This window comes from Pinus tabuliformis, chromosome 6 (genome assembly GCF_031772625.1).
Source record: "Pinus tabuliformis cultivar Carrire ecotype Pingquan chromosome 6, CPIR1, whole genome shotgun sequence".
In the NCBI taxonomy this organism is placed as follows: domain Eukaryota; kingdom Viridiplantae; phylum Streptophyta; class Pinopsida; order Pinales; family Pinaceae; genus Pinus; species Pinus tabuliformis.
In genome coordinates this window covers 427,762,787-427,773,219 of record NC_142292.1, presented here as the reverse complement: position 1 = coordinate 427,773,219, position 10,433 = coordinate 427,762,787, and positions in this window count along the sequence as shown.

The following is a 10,433-nucleotide window of genomic DNA, read 5'->3' as shown; positions in this document are numbered from 1 at the left end:
GTGGTGAGCCAGAAACCATCTATATAGTCTGTGTGACTGAAGTGCCTTTGTGGCCAGCTTGCCTTTGTGGCTGAATCGCCTATGTGGCTTGAGGTGACTTTGTGGCTGGAATCGTGGATGTCAATGTGTTGTTTTACAAGCTTGCCTTTGTAGCTGTGTGTACACGAGAGCTTTGTGCTCAATTGAGCAGGTGGGCTGCAGAATGCCTGGCTCTGACTCAGATGATTTTTTTTTAGTAGAAGGGGATTGGCGTGTTTTTCGTGCTGACAACAGCACCAGGAAGGCCAACTGGCACGTCAGTTAGGCCATTAATTGTGCTAATGGGAGCGGGTTTTTTCGTTCAGGATCGCACCAATTCACCTTCAAGGGGATCTGTGGGATTGGAGAAGTTGTGGATCTGTCCGAGGGTGGTCGATTGTGCTTTTGGAGGTTTTGTACATGTAATTCGACTGATGGTGATGGATTTGACTATCATGACAAGTAGTCATTAAGGAGGGGAGTTAGAAATAATTAATTCCTACTTGTCTATGGTTGTAATTCTCCATTTGAGGAGTTTGTTCCTACATAATAGGAATTTAGTTTCTCCTAGTTTAGTGTGTGGTTGAGAGAATTTCTCAACCACACTACTATACGTCTCAGATAGCATTCATATCTTGAGACTATTGCTTGTATAAATGTGGGAATTTACAGGGTAAGTTCCACAGAAAGAATACCAAAAGGACACCGCTCACAACCAGATCTCAAATCAATACACCAGTATTTTTGACGTGGTTAAAACCCTCAGAGTGCAAGGAGGGAAACAGTCCACGGCCTGTCCCAACGTGGGTACTACAGGCAATTTATTAATCAAAGAATGAAAATTTACATAAGCTTCTCTCATGCACGGATTGCCTGAACAATGACCCTCCATGCGCTTTAAATAGAACTCATGGACCAATCGGGTGTCAAGCCACGGATCAAGTGTCGGTAATACCGAGGTGAGAGTGAACCGTCGGATCACTACATATCGTGACCGTCGGATTGTAAGTTACAAAATGTACAACGGTAAAGAAACACACTTTACCTAACTCTAACCTAACTCTATGCTAGACCAAGTTGAACTTAACTATATCCTATGTGTCGGAATATCCTAACATCCCCCCTTAAGAACAACTTGGGATAGGATTGAAGGATTTACAAATATGACACAATAGGAGAAGGAAGGAGGCACTAGAGCCTATCCCCCCTTAGTGACAACTTCCTGAACTCCAAGCATATATCGAAGTTTAGTGAACTTCGCCTCTGTGAGAGCCTTTGTGAAGATGTCTGCAACCTGATCATCTGTTGGACAATATTGCACTTCAAGAACATGGTCATGAATGAGCTTTCTGATGAAGTGCATGTGTAGTTCAATGTGTTTGCTGCGCTGATGCTGGACTGGATCTTTGCATAGCTGAATGGCACTTTGATTATCACACCAAAGTGTGGTTGGATGCTGCTGCTCAAAGCCAAACTCTGATAGGATCTGACGAAGCCACAAGGCTTCCTTACTAGCTTCCACGGCACCACGATACTCTGCTTCTGCTGACGAAAGAGAAATGGCAGCCTGTTTCTTACAAGCCCATGTAATAGGTCCTGAACCAAGAGTGAAGACATAACCGGCAGTAGACTTTCGATCATCAAGGTCACCAGCCCAATCAGAATCAGTGAAACCAACTAACAGAGGAGCTGCTTTGGCACTGTAATGAATCCCAAACTGTACTGTACCTCGAACATAACGAAGTATTCTTTTAGCTGCTTTCCAATGACTTTCACGGGGGTTTTGCATAAAACGAGCAACAAGGCCAACAGCAAAGGAAAGATCAGGACGAGTATGGGTTAAATACAAGAGTTTTCCGACAAGTTGACGGTATAAGGTAGCATCAACTTCAGGAGAAGTACAAGAGACTGAAAGTTTGACTCCAGACTGAAAGGGAGAAGGGGCTGGCTTACAGTCTTCCATGTGAAAATGACGAAGAATATCACAAGCATACTTGGACTGGGAAAGGAAAATACCCTCTTGGGATTGCAAGACTTGAAGACCGAGAAAATAGTGTAAGTGTCCTAAGTCTGTCATTTCAAATTTCTTTTTAAGGCTGGACTTCACATGGTTTATAAGGTTGGGATCACTACCAGTAAGAATAAGATCATCAACATAAAGAACAAGGATGATAAGAGAGTTGCCCACTTTCTTGGTGTAGACAGTATTGTCAGAATGACACCTAGAAAAGCCAGATTCTAAAAGAAAGCTATCCATTTTGGCATACCAAGCCCGAGGAGCTTGCTTGAGGCCATAAAGGGATTTCTTAAGTCGACAAACGAGGCTGGAGTCTGTTTGTATGAAGCCAATGGGTTGTTCCATATAGATTTCTTCCTGCAAGTCCCCATGCAAGAAGGCAGATTTAACATCCATTTGATGGACTTCCCATTTTAAAGAGGCAGCAAGGGAAAGAACAAGGCGGATAGAGTTCATTTTGGCAACTGGAGAGAAGGTTTCAGTGTAGTCAATGCCTTCAACCTGTGAAAAGCCCTTAGCAACTAGACGAGCTTTATGTTTATCAACTTTCCCATCTGGTCCATACTTGGTTCTGTAAACCCATTTGCATCTAACAAGTTTGCGTCCCTTTGGTAGAGGAACAAGATCCCATGTATCATTTGTCATCAATGAATGATATTCTTCATTCATAGCTGCTTCCCAATGTGGATGGCCTGAAGCTTCTGCAAAAGTGTCAGGATCATGATTTACTGGAGCTTGAGCCAGTAAAGAAGAGGCTCTTTCAAACTGAGAACGTGTACGTCGCTGATCTGTAGGATCACCGGCAAGATCACCTGCTGCATCCCGAGTAGCACGGACCCATCTTGGAAGTTGAGGATCCTGAGAAGGTGGGGGAGGATTATCATCCTCGCTTTCATCATCAGAAGAAGAAATGTTTTCAAAGATAGAAGAGATAGGAAGAGGTGGCACATCCGCCGGACTAGGCTCGCAGGCCGATTTATTTTCATCAAATTTTACATCTCTTCTAATGATAACATTTTTGGACTTAAATGGAATAAGTCTATAACCTTTTACATCTTCAGAATATCCAACAAAAGTACATTTCTCACTCTTAGGTTCTAAAGCTTTATGCTTTTCATCTGGAATATGGGCCCATGCTTCACTTCCAAACACACGAAAGTGACTTACATCTGGTTTAATGGAACTCCAAGCTTCTTCTGGAGTGATATTCTCTAGAACCTTAGTAGGAGTGCGATTGATTATATAATTTGCACAATTAATTGCTTCGGCCCAAAAACTAAGACTGAGTCCTTTAGATTGCAGCATACAATTAGCCATTTCCTTTAAGGTGCGATTTTTCCTTTCAGCTACACCATTTTGTTGTGGAGTGTATGGAACAGTATGTTGCATTTGAATTCCATTTTCGGTGCAAAAGTTGATGAATGCGTTTTTAACATATTCTCCACCATTATCAGTTCTTAGCTTAAGAATTTGATGTCCAGATTGTTTTTCAACAAATGCTTTGAAGGCCAAAAAAGTGGTAAATACTTCGCTCTTGAGTTTTAAGAAGTATACCCAAGTGCGTCTAGAGAAATCATCAATGAAAGTTAAGAAGTACTTGCAGCCAGAGAATGAAGCAACAGGAAGAGGACCACATAAATCACTGTGCACAAGCTGTAAAGGGGCTGAGGCGTGCCAAGAGGCACGTTTGTCAAAACTGTCCCGATGATGTTTTCCGAGTACACATCCGGAACAAACACCATCTTTGCAAGATACCATAGGAAGACCTGTCACCATATTTTCTTTACATAGATGCTGAAGGGAGCGATAGTTTAAGTGACCAAACCGCTCATGCCAAAGTTTGCTCACTTCATCATTATGAGCAACAAATACTGAGGGAAGATGGGATGACCCAAAGTTGTGAAACTTATACAACCTTTTGGAATCATCAGCAAGACCAGTAGCTAGAATCTGTTTAGGATCTTTTAGATCCTTGATTACAACATCATGAGGTGAAAATTCAACAATTTTACCTTCACCTGAATGAGTTATCTGATAGACAGATAGAAGGTTGCAGGATAAGTTTGGAACACATAATACATCATTGAACTGACCATTGTCTAGATGAACAGTTCCAGTCCCTACAACATTAAGAGATCTATCATCACCAATATATATATTTTTGGTGTTACAATCATTTAAAGAAGAAAACATGGCTTGGTTTTTGGCCATGTGACAAGAGGCTCCAGAATCAATGAGCCACTCATGAGAATGAGAAGAAGAAGAAGATACATTTAATGCATAACCAGACTGAGATGATTGACGATGACATGCAGAAAGTGCCGTTCCGGAAGTTGAAGTTGAAGTAGGCTCCAGATGGATGTTATGTTTCTTCATTGCGGCTTCCAAGGCTTCCATCTTCTTAAAGCATTTAGATTCTAAGTGGCCATCTCGATTACAAAAGTTACAATGTCTATCAGTCTTCTTCCATTTGTTTTTATTGGTCTTATCATTTTGCTGAAATGATCTTTCATTTTGAGGCTGAGATGGTTTAGGACCATTCTTTTGAGGATATGACTTCTTAGGATTCTTTGAATTTGGTGCTGCTGGGCGGCTAACGCTTTTGTGGAAGAGTTTCCAAGATTAAGAAGACCAAGGTGTAAGAGTTTTTCTTGTTCTCTTATTAAGGAATCACAAAAGGAGTCAAAGGAAGGGGCCTTGTAGTCTTGTCCTTGACAAATGAAAGCTTCCCTTGTAGAATGGAAAGTGGAAACAAATACAGAGTAGGCTGGTCCCAACTTAGTAAGGATGGAATAAATAAGGTTACCATCATCTTTCTTAACTTTAACACCTTCCAAGAGATATCTAAGGGTCTTGAATTTGGACAAGAAATCTTCAATGCAAGAAAAATTATTAGGATCCAAAGTAAGCAGCTCATTTTCAAGTTGATGGGCTCTAATTTCATTTTTAATCCCAAAAACTTTAGCAAGTTTTTCTAATGCTTCATGAGGAGTCTCAAGTCCTGCAATGTGGAATCTAAGATCAGGAGAAATAGACATCCCTATCAAACCACGTGCTTGATCTTGTCTATTTTCCCATTTTGCCGCCTTGTCTTCATCTGTTGGTTTCTTCTCTTGGTTTGTGGCTATTCTGAAGAGACCTTTACTTCTAAGTAAATCTTCCATGTATTCTACCCATTGGAAGTAGTTAGTGCTGTCAAGAATGACTTGGCATGGACTTTCCATTTTTTTTGGAAAAAACTGAAGCTGAAGATGCTGAAAGTAAGTGTACCAATGGATAGATCTCGAAAAAATAGGCGGTTTTAAAAAAAAACGGCTCTGAAAAAGGCTTCCGGATGAAGAAGTTATGGCTTTTTGAAAAAAAACTTGTTGACGTTGCCGGCAAAGTGCGCGAATGTGCGGGAATGAAAAAATCCGCCCCCACAAAATGGAGACTTGAACCCAAGACCTCTACTCTCTAAAAATAGCTTTGAACCAATTGATCTATACAAAAAATTTGAGAGAGAGAGAGAGAGAGAGAGAGAGAGGGGGGGGGGGCCTCGGTTTGCGTGCTTGCCTTGAGAAAGCTCTTTTTCCCTACAAAACACAAAACACAAAACCCAACACGAATATGCAAAGAAAAACGAACCTTGCGGCTCGAAGTTAGCTTTAGCCAAAAAACTAGAAATTTTAAAAAAAATCTCAAGGTTAGCTTTAGCCGAAAAACTAAATATTTTTCTCAATGTTTCTGATTTTCCGAGATCACACTAAGGTGCAGGGAAAAGAGCATACGCATGAGAAAAATCCTTCCTTTCTGTTTCTGATTTGCCCAGATCGCACAGAGTCGCAGGGCAAAGAGCATACGCAGAAATGAAAGGTATAGATCCGGTTAAAAAAAAGGCTAAATAAACCGAAACCGAAATAAGCAGAGAGAAAATAACAGTAAACTGCAAAAAAAGCATTGTATACCTCCCGATCTGAAAAATGACGCAGCTAGGGCTACCGGAAACCTTTTCGCATGAAACGAAAGGGGTTCCTCACTGGAACAGATGCTCCGAATGCAACAGAGCAGTCCTCTCGGCCCGAAAGCAGTCAGAAACAACAGATCTAGGAAACGGCAGCCGCATGCAGTTCTACCGGCTTCAGATTTGGATCACCAACGGACGCGGCCCTCAAATAGCTCTGATACCATGTAGGAATTTACAGGGTAAGTTCCACAGAAAGAATACCAAAAGGACACCGCTCACAACTAGATCTCAAATCAATACACCAGTATTTTTGACGTGGTTAAAACCCTCAGAGCGCAAGGAGGGAAACAGTCCACGGCCTGTCCCAACGTGGGTACTACAGGCAATTTATTAATCAAAGAATGAAAATTTACATAAGCTTCTCTCATGCACGGATTGCCCGAACAATGACCCTCCATGCGCTTTAAATAGAACTCATGGACCAATCGGGTGTCAAGCCACGGATCAAGTGTCGGTAATACCGAGGTGAGAGTGAACCGTCGGATCACTACATATCGTGACCGTCGGATTGTAAGTTACAAAATGTACAACGGTAAAGAAACACACTTTACCTAACTCTAACCTAACTCAATGCTAGACCAAGTTGAACTTAACTATATCCTATGTGTCGGAATATCCTAACAATAAATATGTGCGTAAATTTCCTGATTAAATGATAATAGAATATATTTTTGTGTGTCTGCAATTTTATTTTGTAATAGTCTGTATCCATGGCTATATTAACTTATCTTATGAATATTTACCATATGGACTGTGCAGTTGTACAGGGGGCTTGACCAACATTAATCCGAGATTAATGTGGAAGTGTGGGCGAATTGGACATTGTTAATATGTTGACCATGTCCTCCCCATTTTATTAATGAAGATACCATGGTGACCAGTACAAATGCAATGCTAAACACATGAACGTGTAAGTAGGTTTTTTCAGTGCAAGTTGTTTGAGATTCGCCCAAGCGATAGTAACCATTTATTTTCAAAATTTCCACTCTTCTTTCCTCTGAAAAATTCAATCAAACACATCGGTCTTCCAGTGTTAATTATGATTAAAATTCAAAATTGATTAAATAACACATTGAGATGACAGTGTGTATATAATCTAAACCTTAAAACATTAGACAATATGTGATTTCCAACTCTTGTTCGTTGGTTTTTCATAAAAGATTGTCTTGAGCATAAGTGGTTCAGCATAATTATTTATATTTATTTATTTTTCTTTTAAAAAAAAATTGTTTGCGGATCAGGTACCATTTGTGTATTTTTATATTTATACTTTTATTTGTATATTTAGGAGTGAGAGTGTTAATGGTGAACCATAATTTAAAAATTATGGGCGTGCCAGCTTGCTGTAGGCTGATTGGTATTTTTTTTTATTTTTATTTTTTTTTGTTTGGTTTTGGAGTTGTGTTAAAATAATAAAATTATTATTGAGAGATTGTATTAGTGTTTGGTGTTTATGTTTTTATTGGTTATAAAATGGATCTGTGGTTCTTAAATTAGAAGATTTGATGTTTGAAATATTAATTTTTGTATATATAGATGGTGGTTGGTCTATACTTGTAATCATGTAATTATCAGATAGCTTATATGATCTCAATATAACAAATATAGTTTTTTTTCCTCTGAAAAAAAAAAGATGGTGGTTGGTCTATAGTATGGTTCATTACTTGAGGATTGCAAATTTCATATGGTTAGAGGTAGTTATGTTTTAAATGGAGATCAAGTGACAACTGGAAGATGTGGTGGTGAAAGAGCCATGTTTGTGAGATTCCAGAGTGGATGTGAGTGATAATAAAAACCAGTAAGACATAATTATTATTGTTGTTGTAATATGTGTTTTCAATCTTTGTCGTGTAATTATTAAGAGAAAGTACTAAAAGTAATACTTTCATGTATTCTTATAAGTTATCATTATGAGTTCTAAAATGTGAATCTATAAATTGTTAGTTCCTACTTAAGTTGTAGTCATGATCTAAAAAAGTTGAAAATTTAGTTCCATGTAATTATTATGATAAATAAAAATATATCACAATATATCTGGTGTTTTGTGTTTAATGGCTATCTAATATCTTTCAAATTTTCTAACAAATAATGATTGAAAATTTTATTTATTTTATTAAAATAAATGGTTTCAAATTATACATCCAATATATCTATTATCTTATTCATTCCATTTGCAGTTTTCATATCACAGTAACTAATGCGTGAAATTAATACACTGAACAATACTTTTGATCAATGATGAGTGAATTATGTTAATGATTTAATTTTCTGTATCTATTTTCGTTTTAGGATGTAGAATTTGAAAGAATGGTGAAGGGGTCTTGAATGGTGTTAACTAAATCTGTTCGGAAGAAACCCTTAAATTTGGTAACTCATTTTTTTCCGTTTCCAGGATACGGAGAGGAATGGGCATCTCCATTAAATCCATGAAATATTTTAGTGAATAGAATTTCATGTGATTATAAATTTTTTTATAAAAAAGGGAAATTAGTTATGAATTCATCCATATTTATTAGATTTAATACCAATTTTATAAGATATTTAAACTAATAAATAAATACATTTAACGTTATTTTATTAAAATAGATAAAGTTAAATTAATAAATAAATAAATTTAACGTTATTTTATTAAAATAGATAAAGTTTTTGTTTAAAGTTAGAATTTAATCTAAATTTCTTAAACATTGAGTATTTTTTATATTAAAGGTTAGAATAAGTGGTTTCTATAAATCATTAATAGTGTTTATGGATTACTGAAGTTAATCATTAATGAATAATAAGTTATTCACTAATATTCTAAACAAAGTTATTAAACTATTTAGAAATTTTAAAAATAAAAATTTGAAAAAAAAATAAAATTTGTAAGATTCAAATTTTTATAAGAATTTTCTATGAGAAATTTGGGTCATAAGTTTCACTCTTTTAATTTTCTTAACATTAATTTTTTTAATTTAAATTAATTATATTCATTTATTTTGAAAAACAATTGATAAAAACTTCTTTAAGATTCTACTTTGTCTATTTCCTAATCCAATATTTATAAATGAAATTAATTTTATACCTAGATTATGATATTTAAAATTTAAAAAAAAATAATAATGAAAAGTATAACACATTGTCTATCGTAGTTCGTCGTAGGAATCTTATTTCAACTCAGGGTGGATGGAGGTTGGTTGACTGTGGAAAACTGATTCCTCAATATCACAGTACAAAATATTGTACAACACACTGGAGGCTGGAATCGATGTGTTTGACATCCAAACAACTCTTTATGTATCATAACTGGGGTTCCCTTCTCCGCCGAAATTGTCGAAAGCAATCTGTTTTGTGAAAGAGATATCCTTGGATTTCGATCCATGCTCAACTATGGAATACTCTAATATTGGGTACCTAATCCCAAGCAGAGTTATTGAGAAAGTCACTGGAATGAATTATGGTGAAAATGTGCATAAACACAAGTTCCACTAACTGGGAATCAGGGGGATAAAGTTGGGACAATCCACGTTGGAGCATCTGGCTCAACGAAGTTCGTTACTATAGATACGAAGGTGAAAACACACCATTTGTGTCAATATTTCCTAACAATGGATTCATGGATTCAAGCTATGGATTAATGGATTATCGTAGTTCAGACTCTTATGCTTCATGAATTGGAAGCGCAGGCGATCTTATTAGGATTGTATATCACATTAACAGGCTTCGATGTCCTGCAAATGTGAGGAAAGAGATGGTAGATGCCATGCTCAATGTTCTAATGCCTTCTAATAGAGGGAGTGTGACAAGGAATCCACTGTATGATCACCCAAGGGGATTGGATGTGTTCATTAGTTTTAATAAGAAGTCTGGCAAAATTACAAGTTTTCAACATAATGGTGCAGTGTTTGGCACTCATTCTTATGTTATGAGATTTACAGAGGAGAATATCACTTTTTCTTTTCTTGCTAATAATTTTGATCCGAATTGGATCATTATATTATTTTTCATCTATCTCGATTCATTTGGAGTGGAAAAAGTGGAGGAATCATCTCACATGACCATTATTACCAGCGGGACCTAGTTTGGCGAAACGAGGTTTGAAACCTTTAAGCGTCTTGAGGGATGAAATGATGTTTTTTTGGGGTAAATTTTTTCTACTCTAGTGTAGAAAATTTTCATGTTATTATACATATAGAAACCTTTCCAACGACATAAGATGCGCACCAATTAGAGTCCGTATGCAAACGTTATGCCACTCAAAAGTTGGCCTTCATGTTTTCACACCTATAGTTCGAGAGGATGTCATGTCAACCCCCATTATTGATGGAAAATGCGCTAACCACATGTTTTTGATGTAAAATACTCTAGAAGAGTCTATATTGTAACTCTAGTTAAGAGTTTATGTAGTCAAACTTA